A 27,479-nucleotide genomic window follows, 5' to 3' on the forward strand; every position below is an offset into this window, starting at 1 on the left:
ATTTCAAGAATATATCTTCATTTTGTGATTTGAAAATGAAAATGTAGGTACATTACACAAAACTTAAATTATTTTCTTCAGAAATAAATAAGACTGATACATACATTTTTATTGTACTTAGGTACCATTTCTTAGTCATAAGAAATATGTAATATTACTAATCCGTAATCAGAAATAAATTATGAATTTCATATGCAATTTTAGATTTCGTTTGACTGCAGACTGTTGGGGCAAGCGTGCATACATGCCAAACAGCGTTCAATAAGCACTGCTAACACACACCATATCGCTCATAATCTCCACATTATTAACTTCCACTTGGCTGCAGTTCCGTTAGGATGCTGCTTCATACCCCCTTTGGTTTCGATTTTATTTGTCTCGAGAGTCACGAAGTGGAAAGTGAACAAATTAGAAGCGAAGGTAGGTAATCGCTGCTTTCCTTTTCAACGTATGTCTTAGCCTACTCTTTCTTTAACCATAACGCTAACCAAGCAAATGTAAATTTTGAAATTATTAATTTCTTTAACGTTCTATTTCTAGAAAACTTGTATCCTTACAAATACTTAATTAAATGAGAATTATTATTGCGTGCGTTTTGTTTCTAGATTACAAATCGGGTAAATCTTGTGTCCCGAAAGATTTTCTCATGAGAGCAGGACATTTATCTGAGAACCGGGACTGTCCCACAAAACTGAGACGTCTGGGCACCCTACCTGTGCGTATCATTGAATTCAGCACTTGTGGGGTGAATATGTTCAACGTTTCATTATTTCATTATTTCTACTCTTCGTTTTCACAAGAAAGGAAAGACATTACTCCATGCAGAGTACTGCTCGTTATTCTCTCTCTCTCTCTCTCTCTCTCTCTCTCTCTCTCTCTCTCTCTCTCTCCCACCCCTCACGATTTTCCGTGGGTAGAATCTGGCCGCTGACCAATATGGTATTTCGCCAATTTAAATATTAATTTATTTAATATTTTATATACAGGTATGCCATACCCATGTGACAAGACGCGTCGCTCTGAAAGTTTTAAGTAAACTACCAATACTATACTATAGTTCAGTAATACGATGAGGTCTGCAACTGCCAAACTTGAATTAATTAGCCCAAACATGTATTAGTATTATCGTACAGCATTAGGGAATATAAATAAACGCACTCAATGACTGTACAGGTTAATTCTGAAATCTGACAACCAGATCGTTATACTCCATCTCAGTAGAAGTAAATCTTCCATACCTCCTTTAAAAGTGTGTGTGTGTGTGGAGCGGGCAGTTCTCAGTAACACGCCTCACTCTTCGCACCTCCGCACCGCAGTCCACATCTGTATTTACTTCCATACTCCGCAAGTACCAAATGCTGCATGGCGGAGGATGCCTTGTACCACTGCATGTCATTCACTTTCCACTTTCAGTAGCAGCTGAAACGAGGGTGAATCGACTGATGAAGGAATTCAGGGAGGCCCTTCAGGCAGCAGTCCATCAGTCGCTCCCCTCTGCGACTTCCTTAGTAGTTTCAGAACCCATAATGGATAGACGACTGGTAGTAGGTGGCAGCACAATGCACTTAATATGAGAAAAGTATGTTTTTGGGGGTGTCCGGATGCTTTTGATCATATAGTGTATTAGTATGGAGTTTAACCACGTATGGAAGCGAAACGTGGACGATAAATAGTTTAGACATATAGGTAATAGAAGTTTTCGAAATGTGACGCTACAGAAGAATGCTGAAGATTAGATGTGTAGATGATGTAACTAATGAGGACGTACTGAACAGAAATGGGAGAAGAGGAATTTGTGGCATAACTTGACTAGAAGAAGGGATCGATCGGTAGGACACATTCTGAGGCATCAAGGGATCACCAGTTTAGGACGAGGTGCATTCAAGTTCTAAGGCCTCCGATTTTTTTTCTCCGGACTGGAAAGAGATAGAAACATGCACATTGTTTTAGAATGAAGCCGCGTTCATTGGCAATACGTCCCAGAGATGGCAGCACCATACGGCAGATGGAATTTTACCGCCAGCGGCGAGAATGAGAACTGTTTTAAATACTTAAATGGCGACCTTTTCCTTACTTGAACAGCGTGCAATCATTCTTTTCAGAATTTGCGTGATGTGAAACCAATTAAAATTCATCGACAGTTGAAGGAGACATGTGGTGATGGAGTTATGGATGTGTCGAAAGTGCGTTTGTGGGTGCGACAGTTTAATGAAGGCAGAACATCATGTGACAACAAACCGAAACAACCTCTGGCTCGCACAAGCCGGTCTGACGACATGATCGAGAAAGTGGAGAGAATTGTTTTGGGGGATCGCCGAATGACTGTTGAACAGATTGCCTCCAGAGTTGGCATATCTGTGGGTTCTGTGCACACAATCCTGCATGACGACCTGAAAATGCGAAAAGTGTCATCCAGGTGCGTGCCACGAATGCTGACAGACAACCACAGGGCTGCCCGTGTGGCATGTTGCCAAGCAATGTTGACGTGCAACGACAGCATGAATGGGACTTTCTTTTCGTCGGTTGTGACAATGGATGAGACGTGGATGCCACTTTTCAATCCAGAAACAAAGCGCCAGTCAGCTCAATGGATGCACACAGATTCACCACTACCAAAAAATTTCGGGTAACCGCCAGTGCTGAAAAAATGATGGTGTCCATGTTCTGGGACAGCGAAGGCGTAATCCTTACCCATTGCGTTTCAAAGGGCACTACGGTAACAGGTGCATCCTAAGAAAATGTTTTGAACAACAAATTTCTTCCTGCACTGCAACAAAAACGTCTGGGAAGGGCTGCGCGTGTGCTGCTTCACCAAGACAACGCACCCGCACATCGAGCTAACGTTACGCAACAGTTTCTTCGTGATAACAACTTTGAAGTGATTCCTCATGCTCCCTACTCACCTGACCTGGCCCCTAGTGACTTTTGGCTTTTTCCAACAATGAAAGACACTCTCCATGGCCGCACATTCACCAGCCGTACTGCTATTGCCTCAGCGATTTTCCAGTGGTCAAAACAGACTCCTAAAGAAGCCTTCGCCGCTGCCATGGAATCATGGCGTCAGCGCTGTGAAAAATGTGTACGTCTGCAGGGCGATTACGTCGAGAAGTAACGCCAGTTTTATCGATTTCGGGTGAGTAGTTAATTAGAAAAAAAATCGGAGGCCCTAGAACTTGAATGCACCTCGTATTTCGCTATTGACAGTAAATATGGCAGACTCCAATAAAGTTCGGCTTGATACCAACAAGAAGTACGTCAAATCTCCTGTGTTATTTTAAACCTAAAATCTCTGGCAGAAACTTTTCAGTGAAAAGCTACTAGGTATAGCCAGTTTCCGCAGTTGATATGCCACTAGTCTCTTCATAAATTGAAAACCTCTTTTTTCCTCTCGCTGTATGTAACCTTCCCATTAATAATCGGCCTATCCTGCTTGCCATATAAAATATGACCATGGATCGTATGTATGCCTAATGGATAAGGCTATCTTTCCCGAACAAATAATACCGATAAGCAGGAGGAAAGTGTGCAGCAGACTCTTCTGATGGAACAGTCTACTAAGAATAAAAAGTAATTAAACCAAAGAAGGTCATAATTTGGAAAAATGAAACTTATTTTGTGCATTCACTCATGAACAACACTGGACAGAAAACTGGTACCACTAATCATGAATCCAAAAGTTACACTAATGAACGAAAAGGAAATAATTAACGGTCGGTAGCCCAACAGAGCAATTTACGTCCAAAATCCTGTACAAGACGATGGGAAAGAAAAACATGTATTGCTAAATACTGACGTGGCAACTGAAGGTTGTCACTTTTTTTTAACACTAATTTTAAGGTATTATGTAATGATAAAGAAAACTGAGGAATCACTCTTACGTTAAGTTTGTCGTTAAATTAAAAAAAAAAAACAATCGAGTAATGTATAGAAAATATGCAATTAAACTGTATGTTAGTATTAACTTCGTTACGTGAACAATGACTTTCAGTGACCTCAAAGTAATGTCATCAAGGGAATTTAGAAAAAAAATCAACCACTTTTTACTTTACAATCACTTATTTTGCAAACTGGATTTCAAATTATTGTCTGAACAACTACGCCTTTTTTTTACTGACTTGAACAGAAATAAATAATAGAATACGTACCAAACCAAACAGGCACGTGCTCCAAGCTGTATGTAAAATAGATAAAACTTCCACACTCTTAATTTGTGTATTTCTTTAGATTTGGATTTTTTCCAGTGAATGATTCTCAAAGTTGAAAAATGAAGTTGCTTTACTTTATTCATACACTCCTGGAAATTGAAATAAGAACACTGTGAATTCATTGTCCCAGGAAGGGGAAACTTTATTGACACATTCCTGGGGTCAGATACATCACATGATCACACTGACAGAACCACAGGCACATAGACACAGGCAACAGAGCATGCACAATGTCGGCACTAGTACAGTGTATATCCACCTTTCCCAGCAATGCAGGCTGCTATTCTCCCATGGAGACGATCGTAGAGATGCTGGATGTAGTCCTGTGGAACGGCTTGCCGTGCCATTTCCACCTGGCGCCTCAGTTGGACCAGCGTTCGTGCTGGACGTGCAGACCGCGTGAGACGACGCTTCATCCAGTCCCAAACATGCTCAATGGGGGACAGATCCGGAGATCTTGCTGGCCAGGGTAGTTGACTTACACCTTCTAGAGCACGTTGGGTGGCACGGGATACATGCGGACGTGCATTGTCCTGTTGGAACAGCAAGTTCCCTTGCCGGTCTAGGAATGGTAGAACGATGGGTTCGATGACGGTTTGGATGTACCGTGCACTATTCAGTGTCCCCTCGACGATCACCAGTGGTGTACGGCCAGTGTAGGAGATCGCTCCCCACACCATGATGCCGGGTGTTGGCCCTGTGTGCCTCGGTCGTATGCAGTCCTGATTGTGGCGCTCACCTGCACGGCGCCAAACACGCATACGACCATCATTGGCACCAAGGCAGAAGCGACTCTCATCGCTGAAGACGACACGTCTCCATTCGTCCCTCCATTCACGCCTGTCGCGACACCACTGGAGGCGGGCTGCACGATGTTGGGGCGTGAGCGGAAGACGGCCTAACGGTGTGTGGGACCGTAGCCCAGCTTCATGGAGACGGTTGCGAATGGTCCTCGCCGATACCCCAGGAGCAACAGTGTCCCTAATTTGCTGGGAAGTGGCGGTGCGGCCCCCTACGGCACTGCGTAGGATCCTACGGTCTTGGCGTGCATCCGTGCGTCGCTGCGGTCCGGTCCCAGGTCGACGGGCACTTGCACCTTCCGCCGACCACTGGCGACAACATCGATGTACTGTGGCACCTCACGCCCCACGTGTTGAGCAATTCGGCGGTACGTCCACCCGGCCTCCCGCATGCCCACTATACGCCCTCGCTCAAAGTCCGTCAACTGCACATACGGTTCACGTCCACGCTGTCGCGGCATGCTACCAGTGTTAAAGACTGCGATGGAGCTCCGTATGCCACGGCAAACTGGCTGACACTGACGGCGGCGGTGCACAAATGCTGCGCAGCTAGCGCCATTCGACGGCCAACACCGCGGTTCCTAGTGTGTCCGCTGTGCCGTGCGTGTGATCATTGCTTGTACAGCCCTCTCGCAGTGTCCGAAGCAAGTATGGTGGGTCTGACACACCGGTGTCAATGTGTTCTTTTTTCCATTTCCAGGAGTGTATATACAACAGTTACTTGAAAGTAGACTGAGGCTGAAATTCTTAAAAGTGGAATTATTCATTGATAAACTGCCTGTAACTATTCAGTGTGTTTCTAATGACACTCGGTTAGCATATAAGGAAAAAAAGGAACAAGGACCCTACTCAGTAACAATTTCTGAGGACAACGAGGACACAGTCGTCCGAAGTTTAACTGCCTATTATTTAAATAAGTTTTATCAATAAAATCACATCCAGTTGTGCTGCTGGGTTAGCCATTAATACTTTCTACCAATCAACACTCTTACTTCAGCACTGTGCATACGACAAAACTCGGAGCCGATGATGAATCTGTGTTGCTGGAACTGCCGCTGTTGTTGAAGATGGTAGCATCTTGTGGAGCACGGCTAATTACAGGAACAGGCTACCATAATTAATACAGCCTTTTCCGCCCGTCCACTGTCCTTCCTCCTTTTACTAGACATCTGGCCGGCGCGCGTACATGACGCTGCCGAAATGGTACTCTCTACTGCGAGAGTATTAACACCATACTTTCGCATACTACAAGCGCTGGAACCTGTCTCCTTCTCTCTGCACGCTCCGTACAACAACCACTTACCCAAAGATTTTACAATGCACAAGTACTGCTATTATCGTTGCTAGTCGATACAGATAACAATTCCTTTAGCTTTTTCCCAGAGCTTATAAGTTTCACAGTGAGGCACAAATAAATACAATGAAATGTCAACAGATTTCTACCTAAATTTACACATACAGTAAAATGTAGACTTTCACGGCCGGAAATATCATGTCCATTATAATTATCCGGGCTGTTATGCCGTGGTCGGTTGATGAATTCTGTGGTGATTCCCAACGTTTCGTCTCCGACTGCGGGAGACATCTTTATGGGGGTCCGTAGCTTGATGGAAGGTCCAACACACACACTGGCTCGCTACTGACTGCCGCTAAATTCCGTGTCCGCGCACCCCCGCGCCGCGGCGTGACGTCACGTGTTTTGAAAACATCTGAGGTCATCAGTCCACTAGAACTTAGAACTACTTAAACCTAACTAACCTAAAGACATCACACACATCCATGCCCGAGGCAGGATTCGAACCTGCGACCGCAGCGGTAGCGCGGTTCCAGACTGAAGCGCCTAGAACCACTCGGCCACAACGGCCGGCGGACTGCTTCCCATGGAGTGCATCCTTCATCAGGCTTATCTGCACAATTTGGTCCGCTGTATGTCTAACCACATACAAAAGCGTCTCCAGTTACCAGGAGGGACCATTGTTTCATAAACAATGTGTTATGCAAGAGAAGAAACTGTAGTGTTTGCAGTGGAATCCTTTGTAAGATTTTCTTTTTGGTTTTTTGTTTCTGTTTATCAAGCGGAAATGTGTTTAGCTTCTTTTTTTGTTTTCATATGAATATACCAGAGAACAAAATCAGTTTTGTTTATCTTTTAGGTTCAGTATTGACAGTAAACCAATCTGTAAATTTATTTTGACAACTGTAATTACCATATCTTCTGTTGTTGTCTGTAGTAACGCAGAAACGCAGGAAGACAGTAGGGAAATGCAGGAAGATCTACGGAGGGTCATGAGTTGGCGCAGGGACCGGTAATTGCCCGTCAACCTAAATAACTGTAATATATTGCGCGTATATAGTCGAAGAGAGCCTTTGCTCTTCAATCCCAAAACACCATGTTATTCACCATTCTTTTGATTACAAGACCACATTTTTCAACAAAATCTCCGTTCATTGCGACGGTATAACGCCACCTTACTGGGAGGGCCTACAAATCCCGCATGTTACCACTGTACTGACCCTCGTCGGAGCCAACGCCTTGTTCCATCAATAACCTCCCCATCATCCAAATACAGATTCCCGCAGAGTGCATCCTTCAGTGGGCCAAACCAATGGAAGTCGGAAGGTGCGAGATCAAGGCTGTGGGGTGGATGAGGAGGAACAGTCTAATGAAGTTTTGTGAGAGCTTCTCTGGTGCGCCGACTTTGTGAGGCATTGCGTTGTCATGGAGAAGGAGAAAGTTCGTTTGCACTTTCGTGGCGACGAACACGCTGAAGTCGTTTTTCCTGTTTCCTAAGGGTTGCACAATACACTTCAGAGTTGATCATTGCACGTGAGGGACGACATCAAACTGAATAAGCCCTTCAGAGTCCCAGGAGAATATCGCCATGACTTCACTGGCTGAGAGTGCATCGGGCGCAAGTTTCATCGCTTGTCACAAAGATCAGATCAACAAACATTCTCAAGATTAGGGTTGTAACGTTCTTTTAAAAGTTTATTCTTTACGATTAAGTTGAATGAATGTCAGTACTGTAGAATGGATACAAAACTTTAATTGTTGTGTAGCGTGTTGTAACTGCAAGTGGTGTGCTTACTATGTGCTATTGTTAGCAAAACTTTACACGAATGGATTGGGCAATGCAACACCCAATACCAATAAAGAAATATGATCACTGCAAAATACACTCACGCTCATAAATTAAGGATAATGCTGATATATGGTGAAACAACGCTCTGGTCGGTGGCTTGCGGGTTTAAATCACCTCGGGGTATGACCATGCGGTGCATCTGACCTGCGCTCGTCGCACGGTGGCGCTGGTAGCAGTCCACATACGCAGAGGTGTGTTGGTGCATGTCAGATTACGGTGCAGACGTTTTCAGACGTGCTAATGGTGACTGTGTGTTGAAAATGGGTCAAAGAACACATATTGAAGACGTTATGACGTGTAGAATAATAGGGCGACTAGAGGCTGATCAAACACGGCAGGTCGTAGCACGGTCCCTCCGTGTGCCACAAAGTATGATTTCAAGATTATGGCAACGATTCCAGCAGACAGGAACCATGTCCAGGCACTATAGTACGGGAGGTCCACAGTGTACAACACCACAAGAAGACCGATATGTCACCATCAGTGCCTGCAGACGGCCACGGAGTACTGCAGGTAGCCTTGCTCGGGACCTTACCGCAGCCACTGGAACTGCTGTCTCCAGACACACAGCCTACGGACGATTGAACAGACATGGTTTATTCGCCCAGAGACCTGCAAGGTACATTCCACTGACTCCTGCTCACAGGAGAGCCCGAAAAGCATGCTGTCAAGAACACAGTACATGGTCATTGGAACAGTGGTCCCAGGTTATATTCACGGACGAGTCCAGGTTTAGTCTGAACAGTGAATCTCGCCGACTTTTCATCTGGCGTGAACCAGGAACCAGATATCAACCCCTTAATGTCCTTGAAAGGGACCTGTATGGAGGTCGTGGTTTGATGGTGTGGAGTGGGATCATGATTGGTGCACGTACACCCCTGCATGTCTTTGACAGAGGAACTGTAACAAGCCAGGTGTATCGGTACGTCATTTTGCACCAGTGTGTCCGCCTTTTCAAGGGTGCAGTGGGTCCCACATTTCTCCTGATAGATGACAATGCACGGCCCCACCGAGCTGCCTTCATGGAGGAGTACCTTGAAACAGCAGATATCAGGCGAATGGAGTGGCCTGCCTGTTCTTTAGACCTAAACCCCATCGAGCACGTCTGGGATGCTCTCGGTCGACGTATCTCTGCACGTATTCAAACCCCTCCGACAGTCACTGGTGTAAGAATGGGAGATTATACCCCAGCAGCTGCTCGACCACGTGATCCAGAGTATGCCATCCCCCTTGTGCGGCCTGTGTAAATATGCATGGGGATCATATCCAATACTGATACCGAGCGAGGTGGCGCAGTGGTTAGCACACTGTACTCGCATTCGGGAGGACGACGGTTCAATCCCGTCTCCGGCCATCCTGATTTAGGTTTTCCGTGATTTCCCTAAATCGCTTCAGGCAAGTGCCGGGATGGTTCCTTTGAAAGGGCACGGCCGATTTCCTTCCCCATCCTTCCCTCACCCGAACTTGCGCTCCGTCTCTAATGACCTCATTGTCGACGGGACGTTAAACACTTATCTCCTTCCTCCTCCTTCCTCCTTCCAATACTGATGTCGGGGTACATGGGCAGGAAACAGTGGCGTTTTGTAGCACATGTGTTTCGGGACAGTTTTCTTAAGTTATCACCAATACCATGTGCCTATGCTGTTGGCGCCATTTTTGTGTAGTGCCACGTTGTGTGACACCACATTCTGCAATTATCCTTAATTTATGAGAATGAGTGTACATTCAGCTCCTTAGGCACATCCTCTCGCCTGTTCAAAACTAATAACTTTGGTCCCTGTGCACATAAAAAAGTAAATTAAATTGTCTTGCCACTAAAGAATCAATGGTGGAACGCGGTATAATTATTCTGGTATCTCATAAAAAATATAAATATGTTGGCCACAGGCTCAGCGGTGTGCCATGCTGGCTGTAATAATTTGATACGCACATGAAATTGTTTTGGCTGATAAATGAAAACATTTATGAGAAATCCAGCTTGACCTGCGCCGGGAGGCGGTACTGACTATGGTGAATCAGTGAGTTTTCTTAGCAACATTATATTGGAAGTTGTCTTTTCAAAAACATCTCACGACTGAAGTTAAATTTTTACTGATTGATCCACAAACAATGAGATTTATACAGCAACCTCACTAATCGAACATAAATGCAAATCATCAAACTACATATAGCTTTGTTAACAAATCTTAGAAGCATTACAAAAGTGGAATATCTAACTAGTCTTTCTTACCAATCAATTTACGTACGTTATGGGGTTACTCAACAATTACAAACTATCAGCCAGCTCATCTATACTAACGAGCTCGCAAAAAAAAAAAAATCATAATTATTTAACATCTTGACCTTGCTTGCATGAAGACGTCTGCTTCCATGTTCAAAATACTGACATACCTACATTAATGTAACACTTGATGGCTTCACACAGCACACCACAAAACTGCCTATTCCATCGTCTTTCGCTCACAGACCGCTACCTACAACTGAACGACAAGCACTCTCTTACTCCAACACTACAGTCTCAGACCAGAAGCAGTATCTTTGGCTCTGCGGCCATGCACAGTCACCGATCCTTATTATAAAGCCTATCAGAGACATACATCGTTTATAGTATACTAGTTTCATTTTAATTTATATTAATATTCTTATCATATTCTGGTGCCGTATATAAGTGTGCCCCAGTAGACTCCTTTCAGGGTCATAACGCGCAGGCAATTCCGCACAGATGCACCTCCGTTGTTCTTTATGGTCTTCTGTTAGGCAGCGAGGAGCCCAAGGGGCACTCACTTTTGAGTACCTCAACTGGTCAACGAGTGTGTGGGCAGTAACAACAGAGACGTACAGTTGAGCAGCAAGATATCTGACTGTTATCTGTCGATCATCTCGAATGACTGTGTCTGCACGTTCCAACACTGTAGGAACCACAACAATATGGGGCCGCTCGGCACGCGGAAGGTCGGACCGATTTGCGAGACCTTGTTGCGACGATGCCAGACGCCTCTCAGCGATTCACCGTGCTTTTGTTCACTGCCAGGTCGCCTATGAATGGTTCCCCACCAAAAGGAACTCAATGAGAGCTCTCTGCCTGGCACGCATCTGCGTTACAGAGGCCGTTTTGAAGGCCACGTACAATCCCGCCTAGTACCGGAAGTTCAGGGAACTGTAAAGACTGAAGAGGGAATATTCTGCAATATCCCACAACAAATTCTCATGTTTTGAAACCGAAATCGGCATTACTTATTGAACACCACTCGTATAACTCTTTACCCACTCCCTGACAGCTATTAGATCCAAAATGAACTCGTTGTAACACCCACGCTGACTAGCGAATATCGCGCCCTTACAAAACTCTCAACATGTTTTTCACATTTCTGTTCTACATACAACTACGACAAAATTCACCCACAGTTCTCACAATTAAAGTCTGCAATCTCTGCTTCATCGGTAGCAGTTTTCCATAGCAGCTAGCTTCTTGTTGTGGTTGTGGTCTTCAGTCCAGACTGGTTTGGTGCAGCTCTCTATGCTATTCTACCCTGTGCAAGCATCTTCATCTCCGAGTAACTACTACTACTTACATCCTTCTAAATCTGCTTAGTGTATTCATCTCTTGCCCCCCCCCCCCCCCCCCGCCCTCCCCTACGATTATACGCTCCAAGCGTCCCTCCAATACTCGTAAGACCCGTCGGGAATTCCGCTCCATCGCTGCACGACCATCCAGCACGGGGCCTGCATTAGGTAATTACTGACGCTGGATGAAAGAGGGAACACAGCCCGGTTAGCACCGCCTGCCGCACTCTGTCCTAATGGACGCGTACTCCACTCACAGGGCACACACGCCCCGGTTTGAGTTGGAGCTCTTGAAGAGCTGTTTGGCGGTCAGCGACAAGCTTTCAGCAAACACTTTCTGCCTGGACGGCGGGCGCGCCGGTGACGCAGAAACGTTGCAGCCGTACCTCGTCTGTGGGTCCCCTTCAGCGAGGGGCTGAAGTCAGGGCAAACATTTACACCGCCGTGTCAGTCTGAGGTTCCGTAGAAGTCACTGAATCACAGTGCGAGGAGCCAGTAGTAGTTTCGTGTTACGTGAACACCTCAGTTGTTTGACAAACGATTCAAAATATCAAAGCAAGGAGTATTAATATGTGCTGAGTGTGCAACTAAGTGCAACGAAGAGCTTTGTCGCCTGCATACCTTGCCTACGATACACCGAAACCTTTTCCCGCAAGCGCTCTGAACATTTTGAATGTGATTACATCGCCAGTACACATATAACCTGTTCAAAAGTATGATGAATTTTGTACACGCAAGTTTCAGCCACGTTTAAAATTTGCATTTGATATCTCGAATGAAATCTGCTTAAAGCCATGAATGGCTAAACGCGCCGGAATTTCACTTGTTTGCGACAAGTGTCGTAGCTCTTAAGTAGCTAATCTTCTATGATAGTGTTGTAGACAAATTTATCATCGGTTACAAAGTTCCTGATTTAATAAATATGCTCCTGCCGCCTTTGGAAACGATTTCTTAGTTTGTCAAAGCGAAAGTGTGCCAAAAGACTACTAATTGTGAGGTATGATATGCAGAAAATTTGCGTTGCATCACACTTAGAAATATTTTAAGCTCTAAATTCTTCCATTCTTTCAGATGGCAGTTGTTCTCTCGCCAGCAACGCGTCAATGGAAGTACAACAATGCAGGAAAAGATAGCCTGCATTTTACCGTTGTATCTTCTAATCTCCTTTCACACTTAGTGAAACTGAAATATTAATTTCATATAAACATTCTCTACACCATAAGTACAATTAATGGAGCTCCTTATCGTGACTCCTCTAAAAAAAGCTCAACTGCATGAAAACACACATGATCCGTAGGATATGACTTAGACTGTCATTTATAAGTCGTATCTACAGCTGAACTCAATCGAAATGTATATACAAGGGGCATTCAATAAGTAATGCAACATACATTTCTTTCGAAAGCAGGTTAGCTTTATTCAGTATTCCAATACACCGTTTTATTCCTCACTCTTTTCCCTACAAAACTCTATTTTTCAACATAATCTCCGTTCAATCCAACCACCTTACTGGGAGGGCCTGTATGTCAGCATGGCACTTTACTGGTCCGACGTCGGAGCCAAGTCTTGCTGCATCTGTAACATCCTCTCCATCCACATACTGCTTCCCGCGGAGTGCATCTACATATCTACGTCTACATACATACTCCGCAAGCCACCGTACGGCGCGTTACGAATGGTACCCTGTACCACAAATAGTGGTTTTCTTTCCTGTTCCAGACGCTGATAAAGCGAGGGGAAACGACTACCTGTATGCCTCCGTATGATCCCTAATTTCTCGTATCTTATCTTCGCGGTCCATACGCGAAATGTGTGATGGCAGCAGTAGGATCGTCCTGCAGTCTGCTTCAAATGTCGGTTCTCTAAACTCTCTCACTAGTTGGAAGCTGAAGAAGTGAATTAAAATTTGTGCTGCGGCCGGGACTCTAACCCGGGTTCTCTTGCTTACTGGACAGATATGCTGACCATTACACCACCGCAGCATTATAGTCAACCGACCTACACGAACTACCGAAGTCGAATACCCTGTACTGTAGTACATGTGATCATATAGATCTTAAATTTTCCCTCAGACATTTAAATAAGTCTCTAATATATCTACGATAACGTTCGAAGCTGAAGATGTGAATTAAAATTTGTGCTGCAGCCGGGACTCGAATCTGGGTCTTTGCGCTCAGAAGACAGATATGCTGACCATTACACCACCGCAGCATTGTGATCAACAGAGCTGCACAAACTACCCAATGTCGAAGAGCCCTGGTAATAGCGACAATATAAGGGGAGATGTGAATTGGAGTTTGTGTAAGGGAGGGGAGGGGGGGGGGTGGTATTGGACTTGGGTAGTTCGTGCAGTTCTTTTGACCGTAATGCTGCGGTGGTGTAATGGTCAGCATATCTGCCTATTAAACAAGAAGACCCGGGTCCGAGACCCGGCCGCAGCACAAATTATAATTCGCTTCTTCAGCTTCCAACATTATCGTAGATAAATTAGAGACTTAAATGTCTCAGGGAAAATTTCTCAATAGTGTTCATCGAACTGGATGTCTTCTTCCCCCCAGGGATTCCCACTTGAGCTCCCTAAGTATATCCGTAACTCTTGCATGCTGATCGAACCTGCCGATAACAATTGTAACAGCTCGCCTCAGAATTGCTTCCATGTCTTCTTTCATTCCGACCTGGTGCAGATTCCAAATACTAGAGCAGTACTCAGGCAAAGGTCGCACTAGCGTCCTATATGCGGTCTCCTTTAAAGATGAACTCCACTTTCATAAAATTCTCCCAGTAAACCGAAGTCGACCATTCCGCTGCTGCACCACAGTCCTCGCATGCTCGTTCCATTTCATATCTCTTCACAACGTTACGCCCAGATACTTGAAAGACGTTACTGTGTCAAGCAGGACACTACTAGCGCTGTAACGAACATACGGGTTTGTTTTTCCTACGCATCCGTATTAACTTACATTTTTCCACATTAAGAGCCTGCTGCCATTCGTCACGCCAACTAGAAATTTGGTCTAGTCCATCTTGTGTCAGTTGCAGTCACTTGTCTTCGACACCCTTCTGTACATCACATCATCATGAGCGAACAGTCGCACATTCGTGCCCACGCTCTCTGCCACATCACTTATGTATATAGAAAAAAGCAACGATTCTATCATACTTCCCTGGGGCACTCCTGATGTTACCGCTATCTCCGATGAACACTCACCATCGTTGGAAGGTATTCCAACGGCAAATCTTTCCAAATGGTTCAAATGGCTCTAGGCACTATGAGACTTAACACCAGAGGTCATCAGTCCCCTAGACATAGAACTACTTAAACCTAACTAACCTAAGGACATCACACACATCCACACATCCTGCCCGAGGCAGGATTCGAACCTGTGACCGTAGCAGCCACGTGGTGTCGAACTGAAGCTCCTAGAACCGCTCGGCCACATTGGCTGGCAAATATTTCCACCACCAGAACACTACATCTGGGCTATATATGTATGTTATGTTCTGGACACGAGTAAATAAAAATCGAGAACAACAAACTGCGTTCTATTACTTAATAAGAAGTATTCGAGAGAGTCGCATAACTGGGAGCAAGTACCTTCGCTAACAGTCTGCAGTGGGCTACCGTGTCAAAAGCTTTTCGGAAATCTAGAAATATGGCATCTGCCTATTACCCTTCATCCATAGTTCATAGCATATCACGTGAGAAAAGAGCAAGCTGAATTTCGCACGAGTGATGATTTCTAAAGCCGTGCTGATTCGTGGACATGAGCTTTTTGGTCTTTACGAAATTTATTATTTTCGAACTCAAAATATGCTCTACAATTCGGCAACAAACCGATGTTAAGGATATTGGTCTGTAACTTTGCGGGTTCGTTCTTTTACCGTTCTTATATACAGGAACTCACCTGCGCTTTTTTCCAGTCGTTGAATATTTCGCGTTAGTCGAGAGAATCGCGATAAGTGAGAAATAAGTAAGAGGCCAATGACGTAGAGTACTCTTTGTAAAAGCGAATTACGCTTCCACCCGGACCTGACGACTTACATGTTCTCAAAAATTTCAGTTGTTTCTCCACGTCATGGATGCTTATTCCCTCTCATCCATACGGGATAGTGTGCGACGATCAAATCACGGTATGTTTGTACGATTCTCCTGCGTGAACGATTTCTTAAACGTGGAATTTAAAACTTCGGCATTCTTTTTGCTATCTTCTATTTCCAAATAAAACTGGTCAACGAGTGACTGGATGGAAGCGGGCTGTGGGGTGGACGAGGAAGTACAGTCCAATGAAGTTTTGTGAGCCCCTCTCGGGTGTGCAGACTTGCGTGAGGCCTTGCGTTGTCATAGAGAAGGGGAAATTTTTGTGGCGACAAACACGCTGAACACGTTCCTTCAGTTTCCTGAGCGTAGCACAGTACACTTCAAAATTTGTCGTTGCTCCATGAGGGAGGACATCAAGCAAAATAAACGCTTCAGAGTCCCAGAAGACCATCGTCATGACTTTGCAGGCTGAGGGTGCGGCTTTGAACTTTTTCATCGGAGATGAGGTGGGGCCACTCCACGGATTTCCGTTTTGTTCTCGGTCCGAAGTGATGAACCCACGTTTCATCGCGAGTGATGATGTTCGTCAAAAAATTGTTACGATCAGAGTTGTGTGTGACGCGCAAGCAATTCCACACAGATTGCCTTCCGTTCCTATTTATGGTCTTCTGAAGGCGAGGAGCACAGCGGGCACAAACCTTTGTGTACCCTAACTGGTGGGGGGTGTGGTGTCACCGCCAGACACCACACTTGCTAGGTAGTAGCCTTTAAATCGGCCGCGGTCCGCTAGTATACGTCGGGCCCGCGTATCGCCACTGTCAGTGATTGCAGACCGAGCGCCGCCACACGGCAGGTCTAGAGAGACGTCCTGGCACTCGCCCCCAGTTGTACAGCCGACTTTGCTAACGAAGCTACACTGACAAATACGCTCTCATTTGCCGAGACGATAGTTAGCATAGCCTTCAGCTACGTCATTTGCTACGACCTAGCAAGGAGCCATTACCAGTGTATATTGAGATTGCACTTATGTATCATCAAGAGCGATGTACACCAATTATGGATTAAAGTTAAGTATTCCAGAACTTATGTACTATTTTTGGCTACTATAATTCCTTGTCTTTTTCCAGACCTCACGCCAGCCTGCGTGAGCTTTAACGCGTGCATTTCGGCCTCCTCTAGCTATACGGTGTTGGCTCTTCTGCCAACACATCAGGGGGAGTGTGTCAAACTACCAACAGAGACGACAGGTTGTGCAACGAGGTGTTTGCCTGTGATCCGTCGAACACCTCGGATGAGAGTGTCCGCACGTTCCAAAATTGCAGGAGTAACAGCTGCGTGCGGCCAGCCTATACGCTGGAGATGAGACAGGTTTGCGCGACCTCGTTGCGATGATGAGAGACGCCTTGCCCAACGTCTAAACGTGCTTTTGTTCACTGCTTCTTCTCCGTAGACATTCCGCAAGCATCTATGAATATCTGCAATGCGTTGGTTTTCTACCAAAAGAAACTCGATGACTGATCTCTGCTTCGAACACACTTTCCTTACAGACGCCATTTTGAAGGCTTCGTGTTGCGTCGCCCCTCATCGGAATTTCATGAAACTATAAGGGCTGAACCGGCATTATTCCACAGTGTCCCACAACAAATTCCGCACCGCTTCAGCTGCAACTTGCCGATAAAAAATGTGTTGTATTTCTTACTGAACGCCATTGGTATATTCGACGGACTGACTGTCAATACACGCCCAATTATCACATTTATCTAGCAGCCATCTCTAAATCTTCACTACTAATTCTTTCTTGCACCTTCCTTCTTCTGGCTTTACCCGTAGCTTCACGGGGCCGCATTTTAATGCTGTGTAATAAATCAGAGGTGTATTAAAAGCCTTGGTAGACACGGCGTACAAAATTTGTGAACCTGTTTATTTAAAAGGTGCGATTGAAGGTCTACGGTCAACTTTCGTGAAGAATGTCTATTCTAGCAAGGATATAGGCAGAGAATCAGGAGCAACGACGAGAAAGTCGCCCAACGGCAAGATTTTTCTTCCGTTCGTTAGTAAGGTCACAGATCGCATTGGGAAAGTGTTAAGCAAGTATGGGGTGGAAACTGTTTTCAGGCCCTCCAGTAAAATAAGAGAATATTTAAGATCGACAAAAGATACACGACACTCTTTGGCTGCAACGGGGCTATATAAAATACAGGGTGTTTCAAAAATGACCGGTATATTTGAAACGGCAATAAAAACTAAACGAGCAGCGATAGAAATACACCGTTTGTTGCAATATGCTTGGGACAACAGTACATTTTCAGGCGGACAAACTTTCGAAATTACAGTAGTTACAATTTTCAACAACAGATGGCGCTGCAAGTGATGTGAAAGATATAGAAGACAACGCAGTCTGTGGGTGCGCCATTCTGTACGTCGTCTTTCTGCTGTAAGCGTGTGCTGTTCACAACGTGCAAGTGTGCTGTAGACAACATGGTTTATTCCTTAGAACAGAGGATTTTTCTGGTGTTGGAATTCCACCGCCTAGAACACAGTGTTGTTGCAACAAGACGAAGTTTTCAACGGAGGTTTAATGTAACCAAAGGACCGAAAAGCGATACAATAAAGGATCTGTTTGAAAAATTTCAACGGACTGGGAACGTGACGGATGAACGTGCTGGAAAGATAGGGCGACCGCGTACGGCAACCACAGAGGGCAACGCGCAGCTAGTGCAGCAGGTGATCCAACTGCGGCCTCGAGTTTCCGTTCGCCGTGTTGCAGCTGCGGTCCAAATGACGCCAACGTCCACGTATCGTCTCATGCGCCAGAGTCTACACATCAATCCATACAAAATTCAAACGTGGCAACCCCTCAGCGCCGCTACCATTGCTGCACGAGAGACATTCGCTAACGATATAGTGCACAGGATTGATGACGGCGATATGCATGTGGGCAGCATTTGGTTTACCGACGAAGCTTATTTTTACCTGGACGGCTTCGTCAATAAACAGAATTGGCGCATATGGGGAACCGAAAAGCCCCATGTTGCAGTCCCATCGTCCCTGCATCCTCAAAAAGTACTGGTCTGGGCCGCCATTTCTTCCAAAGGAATCATTGGCCCATTTTTCAGATCCGAAACGATTACTGCATCACGCTATCTGGACATTCTTCGTGAATTTGTGGCGGTACAAACTGCCTTAGACGACACTGCGAACACCTCGTGGTTTATGCAAGATGGTGCCCGGCCACATTGCACGGCCGACGTCTTTAATTTCCTGAATGAATATTTCGATGATCGTGTGATTGCTTTGGGCTATCCGAAACATACAAGAGGCGGCGTGGATTGACCTCCCTATTCGCCAGACATGAACCCCTGTGACTTCTTTCTGTGGGGACACTTGAAAGACCAGATGTACCGCCAGAAGCCAGAAACAATTGAACAGCTGAAGCAGTACATCTCATCTGCATGTGAAGCCATTCCGCCAGACACGTTGTCAAAGGTTTCGGGTAATTTCATTCAGAGACTACGCCACATTATTGCTACGCGTGGTGGATATGTGGAAAATATCGTACTATAGAGTTTCCCAGACCGCAGCGCCATCTGTTGTTGAAAATTGTAACTACTGTAATTTCGAAAGTTTGTCTGCCTGAAAATGTACTGTTGTCCCAAGCATATTGCAACAAACGGTGTATTTCTATCGTTGCTCGTTTAGTTTTTATTGCCGTTTCAAATATACCGATCATTTTCGAAACACCCTGTACCTTGTAGTTGTGGACGGGTTTATATCGGTACCACAAAGAGAAGTGTGAACACCCGTCTTGTTGAAAATAAGAATTGCCGCCTGGGTCACATTCATAAATCGGCCGTAGCAGAACATCTTTACTACGAAAGTAATCACGAAAAAAATTTCAGCGAGACGAGCGTCATACCTAAAACCTCGCATTATTATGCGCGCATCTATAGAAAGGCTATCGAGATTGATAAACGCTATAATAGTTTTAACATGAAAGACGAAGGTGTTAAACTGGATAAAATTTGGATGTCAGTGTTGCACCGGAAGCGTGACGATCGATTACTTTCAATCGATAATGTTGGCATTACCAGAGACTGTCTCATAGCCGACGCCACGTGATGTACAGTGGCGCCCTCTGTACTGCCTACATAATCAGCGCTTCCTCGAGTTCACTTTGCAGTACGCCGCTTTACGTCGGAGGATGTCTCCCGCAGTCGGAGACGAAACGTCAGGGGAGAGTTTTATACACCGACCACGGCCCATCAGCCCGGAAGTTTTTAGGGAAGACAGGCAATGTTGGTAGTAGCCGCATGCTCTTCCTGTTAAATAACAATTGCTACAACATGAAACAGTCATCAGGAAATCATGAAAAATATTCCTCGAGGGACTAAAAGTGATACAAGTGAATGATTGAAGATCTAAGAAACACAATAGCTAATTACCTATTTTTTCAAACTCCTGGGTGCATTAATGAGGTAATAGTGAACAAACTGTCACAGAGCTTCCGTGTGAGGTCCAATTTCTCTGACTTTCTTGTTGTGTTTGAAGTGTTGGCAGAAGAGCCAACACTGTGTTGCTAGAGGAGGCCGAAATGCACGCGTTTAATTACATGCTGACTGGCGTGATGTCTGGAACAGTTAAGGGAATTAATAGTAGCAAATAAAGTACGTAGCTGATATAATACTTAACTTAAATCCACAATTGGTGTACATCGCTCTTGACGGTACATCTTATAATCTCAATATCAAATGCTATGGCGCCTTGCTAGGTCGTAGCAAATGACGTAGCTGAAGGCTATGCTAACTATCGTCTCGGCAAATGAGAGCGTAGTTGTCAGTGATCCATCTCTGGCTAAGTCGGCTGTACAACTGGGGCGAGTGTTAGTACGTCTCACTAGACCTTACATGTGGCGGCGCGCCCGCATCTCGTGGTCGTGCGGTAGCGTTCTCGCTTCCCACGCACGGGTTCCCGGGTTCGATTCCCGGCGGGGTCAGGGATTTTCTCTGCCTCGTGATGGCTGGGTGTTGTGTGCTGTCCTTAGGTTAGTTAGGTTTAAGTAGTTCTAAGTTCTAGGGGACTGATGACCATAGATGATAAGTCTCATAGTGCTCAGAGCCATATGAATTTTGTGGCGGCGCTCGGTCTGCCATCACTGACAGTGGCGACACGCGGGTCCGTCGTATACTAGCGGACCGCGACCGATTTAAAAGCTACCACCTAGCAAGTATGGTGTCTGGCGGTGACACCAGTGTTCATTACGCGAGAGGTATGCGGGAGAAGAGAAATACGCTCGCTTACTCTTCTTCGAACTTATTCTCTCGGAATATCAACTGCAACCTTATCCGTGATGCACAACGCTTGTCTTGTAGCGTCTGATGATGGAGTTCGTTGAGGATCTCCGCTCTCGTGCCGACTAAACGACACCGTGACAAAAGGCGCCTCTCTTTGTTAGATCTTCTCTCTCTCTTCTGTTGATCTCACTTATTAAAAGCTCCCACAGTAATGAAAACTTGTCAAGACTAGTTAAAACTAATAGAGTCGCAACACCAAGGAGTTGTTCGACATAAACGGAAGTTGGCCGGCGAGTTTGTACATCTGAAAGGTGATGTCTTTTCACAGTTCGCTGCAGACACGTAGAGCCACTAAGAGAATGCAAATAAGGTTTGCTTTAACTACAGGCTGTTACGGTCGTGAGCGTCGGTTAACTTTGAGACTGGACTTGGGAAGTTGGTGTTATAAATGCCTTTAAGGCGGCAAAGACGCCATTACCAACACCACGCTGAGTTTGAATATTGAAAGTTGGCTACACTGAGCCACAGCGCCAGAGATCGCGCCAGAGAGTATTGTTCCGCCGCCTCCACTGGCAGTGGTTATTGAGAAGTAGCGGCAGGCAGTTATAAAGGCACATTTGCATGCCGAGCGTGAGTTTCCGCGGAAACGCGAAATATTAATTAAATAAATAATCAGTGACAAATAAATAAAGCCTATGGCACACAACTGCAGCGCTGTGTCGCTGATAAAACAAAAGCACAATTACGTTACTCTTATGTTTAATTAAGAAGAAACAGAGAGCTCTGGTTGAAGTGGTGCGAGAAGCACGTATTTTATTTTATTGTCTGGCACACCGCCATATTTCATGTTAGAGAAGAATACTGCGAGTTGCAACCAGACTAGGCACTCGACTCTGTAAAGAATTTATATCTATAAAAGTAAGTAGGATTATGAACTGTAGGCTTATTCATTGAATATATCTGATTTAACTAACTGTGTAACTTTTTTATGTTTAGTAGACAGACACCTCTGTACGACGTATTGACATGGCTGGCAAATTATTCTAATATTGAGATTTAGATTTGAGTCCGCACCTACCGCAGCAGTCTTTGGAAACGATTTATTTACGAAGTCCGATTATTTCAGTTTTATTTCACGGTCAACTACGAGTAACATTGCCTTTACGAAAAAGCCATTGTCAAGCGTCTGATACCGAATAATTAAACGTCCACGTTCCAGATAAGCAAATATCAATTACAATTACAAACACCATCATACAGATAGAATAATTAATATATATATATATTATTTTTAATTTATTTTATATTGGCGACCGTGACAGGACTTGTTATTTTGTCATTTGTTACATTGTTCTCTTTGTTTCATGTAAAAAATCAACTTTCTGGACCTGGACGTCAATGTATGAGAGATAACAAAATTGGAAGATATTTTCAAATTCTGAAATTTTGCCGGAAGACGCAAAGAAGCTTCCAGCAAAATAAGGTAAGACGCAGCATCTTTGCATTAGCAGGCTTGACCAGACGTATAATTCAGTGTATTAGCTTTTCAGTAAATTCTGTAGTGTTTCTTTTCCGCATAACAGTTTCAGTGATAAATTTCGTTCTCAGTACTTTTCCCTAAACAATAACGTATACAACAATACCAATACACGAGTGTACAATATGGCCAACTTCTGTACGATATCATGTAACATGGCCAGCAGCCATTACCAATAATCTCAAATTCAGTTTATATTTTTAAATTAACAGACAGCCATTGTTGCTACGAGCGATTCATGCTCAACTACATTTTATTTTAAAATCAGTGTCAAAAATTTTCTTGAAACATATATCACGTCTGGCATGGTAATAACTAGAAAACAATACGCAAAAATGGAACAGCAAGGACGTACTATTCAGACGCAATCCGACTCGGACGTGAGACAAGTGTTAGAAAATGACTTTACGACAGCAACCGGTAGTGACGATTCATCAAACATTGACGCAAGTGTTGACGAAAATTTTGACAATAGGCCGTCCACCACAAAAATTTCAAAGTCTCAATCAGAGCCCATGTTAATGCATGACGTCACGTCTAATGACGCGGCGGGGGCAGAGACCTTGCAAACGGTAAACATTGCCGACATGTTACAAATGCTAATGAAACAAAACGCAGAAAATATGGCAACCTTAAAGACACAAAATGAACAGTTAAAGACACAAAATGATGCAATTAAATCTGACCTCATAGCACTCAAGACAGGTAATGACACTTTATGTAAACGTGTGGAACTTATAGACGCCACACTGACCAAACAGATGACTGAACTCAGTACTAAATTTTCCCAGCTTAATACGAGACAAGAAAAGACTACAACTGACGTAGCACTTTTACAGACACAAGTAAAAAACCTTAATGTCACGTGTGAAGTTCTTACTGAACAAATTCAAACATATCCTTCAGTACATGACAACCTTGAAAAACGAATTACTGACGTACAGAATAAATTTGACAATGTTGAACAACACCTGACTGACATCTTACAATCTGATGCCACAGCTCATTTTCAAAATATTAATAAGGAATTTAATGATTGGGTAGTGAACAAAGACAAACATTTTGATACATGCTTACGTGAAAATTTACCAACAATTGTGCACGACTCCGTAGCGCAATACATTACTAATAACAAACAGCTGATCAGTGACGCTGTACAATCCGTCACTGCACCCATGAGACAATTCACCGATCGACCACAGTCTGAATGTAACGAAAATTTCAGTCAAAATGCACAGTTCAGGAACCAATATACATTCTAGTATGACACACACATACCGCACACGACAAACACACAAGAACAAAACACACCACGACTACAACACATACCACGATGTGCAAACACAAACACAAGCTATTATCATGGTAAACCACAGCAACATTATCGTAATTACTCGCCAGCTGAACATACCAGTAATTACAGTGGAATAAATCCATATCACAATACGAAGGAAGAAGAAAGCTTAATGAAACACAGGCAATTTCAGATTTTTATCCCAGAAAAACGAACCATTCATCCGGTGATTTTTCTTAAATCCTTTAGTAACGCATTTCCACGCACTTGGAGTGACCGGAAAAAGATTTCATATATTGTCGGTTACATCCAAGGCGATGCAGCTGTCTGGGCATACAGTCAAGCTGACGTATGTACCACGTACAGTGAGTTTGAGCGTGCTTTTCTGAACAAATTCTGGTCGCAATCCGTCCAGGAGCGACTCAGAAGACAAATTTTAGAACCTGAAACTTTTAACAGTAAAAATGGTAACTTACGCAGATATTTTGAAAAATACTTGAACATGGGACACTTTTTAGATGAACCAGTCGCAACGCGTGATATACTCCGTGCGTTGAAGGCCAAATTGCCTTTCAACATTAAAGAAAAACTCCTACATATCCCGGATGACGATTCAGATTATTTTTTAACAGCTTTAGATTCGGTTGACATGTTACTTGAAGACCAGCGCTTCGCGCGGCAAAACAGCAGCCACAATGTTTACACTAGTGGTATGCAAAACATGCAGGGTTGCCAACACAATTCTGGCGCGTCCACAGTTGGATACGCGGTACAACAAAAACAGCAAACTCACATGCCGTCTCAGTACGGAAATCAAAATCAACACGCGTATTCCAATACAAACAATAGTTACAACAGTAATAACACTTCATGCGGCAATCCATACAAAAGGCACCGCGGTAATAACTACAACGGTAACAACGGATACAAAGGCAACAACAAAAACACAAACAGAAATAGAAATAATAACAACTACGAGCCAAGACAGCATCAAGGTTGGACTTGTAACGATCAGTACTTTCATTCAAACTCTGCTTTACCACAGCAGACACCAGGACAAAATTGGAGCATACCTTACGACCGACAGGTAAGTTATAATGCGCAACAGCAACAACAACCGCAAAAGTTTGGAGATCATAATAGGCAATATCCGAATGTGAATATAACAGAAATGACACCTGATGCACAACCTCAATCTGTGTCAGTACCTAGTACAAATGCTAATCCAACAAACTAGAAACAGTCACTACTATGCCCCAGGTCGTGGCTGAAGAATTCTTGGGGGGCGACTTCAATGTTAATCAGTTATTTGACACCACACTTGAACAACAGAATAATGATATGCTGAATAATTCTAAACAAAAATTAGCTGTTTTATTTATAAGATACAACCACAATGAGAATATATCAGATGAACTTTTGCAAGACAGTACACAATGTCGTTCAAACACAAATGAAATTGTTTTAGCATCTACTACTGGTGTAGTAGGTGGGATTCGAACTACTATTATCCTAGATACAGGTGCAGCTGTGAGCGTTTTGTCTTTTAATTTCTATAAAAAGATGTGTGAATTGGAACCTGTGCCTGAGTTTCCTGCCCAAAACTGTAAAATAACTACTGCACTAGGTAATAAGTCATGTAGGGTTACGAAGCAAGTTTTTGTAAACATTAAAATAGGTAATGGAACCGTACAATGGCCATTCCTGGTTGTACAAAACCTTGTGACAAATTGCATATTAGGAATAGATATTATGAGCGAGAAGGACTGCATTATAGACTTCTCCAAAGGTAAATGTATTTTAAATGATAAAAGCAGGGTAATTATTATTGATTTGGACAGGAGAACTCTAAAGCATGACAAACACTGTACAGGGTACAAGGTTCAGTTAGTACTTGACAAAGACATTCAAGACATGCAAACACACTCATCTGACACAGAGCTAATGGACTTGAAAACATTGCTTGATCATAAGATAAGTGAAGCTACAGCTCTCAGTGTACATGAACGTATAAAACTACAGGAAGTGTTATCCAAATATTTACAAGTTTTTACCAAACGATTGGGTGTTATCAACACGTATGTGTACAAGATTGAAGTTAAGCCTCACAAGATCTTCTACCATAAGACATATAATGTACCGTTATCTCAACGACCTGCTGTGTGGCAAGAATTAAAACAAATGTTAGACTGGAAGGTCATTGAACCATCCACCTCACCTTATTGTAGTCCTCTACTTGTTGTCAAAAAATCGAATGGAAGCATTAGGTTAGTGTTAGACGCACGAGCAATTAATGAAATAATTTTACCGGTTCACACAAAACCCGAAAATTTAGAAGAGCAATTACAGAAATTTCTAGATGCAAAATATTTTTCCACAATAGATCTCGCTAATTTGTTTTGGCAGGTGGGTATCACTCCTGATTCACGGAAATATACTGCATTTATGTTCGGGGGGCGAACCTATCAGTTTTGTGTTCTACCCTTCGGACTGAATGTCAGCTCTGGGGTATTCATTACACCCCTGGATACCGTGCTTGGCGACGATTTAGTTGAGACAGTCACACACTATGTAGATGATATACTGATAGCTACACAGTCTTGGAATGAACACGTTGACACACTTCAAAGAATTTTAGAAAAATTTGCACAAGCTGGAGTCACAGCCAACCTAAGAAAATCAAAATTTGGTTGCAGTGAGATAAAATATTTAGGACATATCATTAATTCACAGGGCATAAGTCCTGATCCCAGTAAATTAGATGCTATCAGAAACTTTCCTAGCCCTCGAACTAAAAAGCAGTTAAAATCATTCCTTGGGCTATGTTCATTTTTTAGACGTTTTTTGCCACAAACACTTTTGAACAGTAAACATCTGCTAAATCTACTCAGAAAGAATCAAGTTAGGATCTGGTCAGAACAGTGCCAGAATGACTTTAATACAATTAAACATGCTTTAGTGGGTGCAAACTTATTGAGCCATCCAGATTTCAATTTAGATTTTTGTATGACTTGTGACGCTTCACGAACTGGCTTGGGATGTTGCTTATTTCAAGTTGTAAAGAATAAAGAAAAGGAACAGATAAGAATTATTGGGTTTGCAAGTCGTACTTTAACTGAATGTGAGCGTACATACTCCACTACTGAGTTAGAAACACTTTCCATAGTATGGGCATTCAAGAAATTCAATTATTATTTATTTGGAAAACATACAGTAATTTACACCGATCACCAGGCCCTGACATTTTTGTTAACTTGTAAACTTGTACATCCTAGACTATCACGATGGGCAGTTACACTTCAGAACTACTCTTTTGAAATTAAGTACATAAGAGGTAAGGACAACACCATTGCAGACACTTTGTCTAGACTTCCACAAGGTATGAATGATACCAACAGTGACTTAGAAAATATAAATGACTACAGGATTCTCTTAATGCAAGACAAGCAGTATCACCAATATTATATTGATATGTGCAGAAACATGGCTGAATTACAAAAATCTGATCCTCACTGGTATAAGATAATAACATTACTGGTAGAAAAACACAATCATCCTTTGACTAAGTATTACAAGTTACACAATGATGTGCTATTTTATCGACGA

The 27,479-nt window shown here is 43.6% G+C and overlaps 1 protein-coding gene and 1 non-coding gene across 2 annotated transcripts in view; both read right to left on the reverse strand.

Annotated features, from left to right (window-relative positions):
* The window catches only part of LOC126092687 (potassium channel subfamily K member 13-like), a 459,545-nt gene that overhangs the window by 224,290 nt on the left and 207,776 nt on the right, over nucleotides 1–27,479 (reverse strand). The gene's annotated exons all lie outside the window — the stretch shown is intronic.
* Nucleotides 13,622–13,694, reverse strand: Trnat-agu (transfer RNA threonine (anticodon AGU)). The gene has a single exon. It is a non-coding gene; the product is annotated as a tRNA-Thr (tRNA).

Source organism: Schistocerca cancellata, chromosome 7 (genome assembly GCF_023864275.1).
Source record: "Schistocerca cancellata isolate TAMUIC-IGC-003103 chromosome 7, iqSchCanc2.1, whole genome shotgun sequence".
NCBI lineage: Eukaryota > Metazoa > Arthropoda > Insecta > Orthoptera > Acrididae > Schistocerca > Schistocerca cancellata.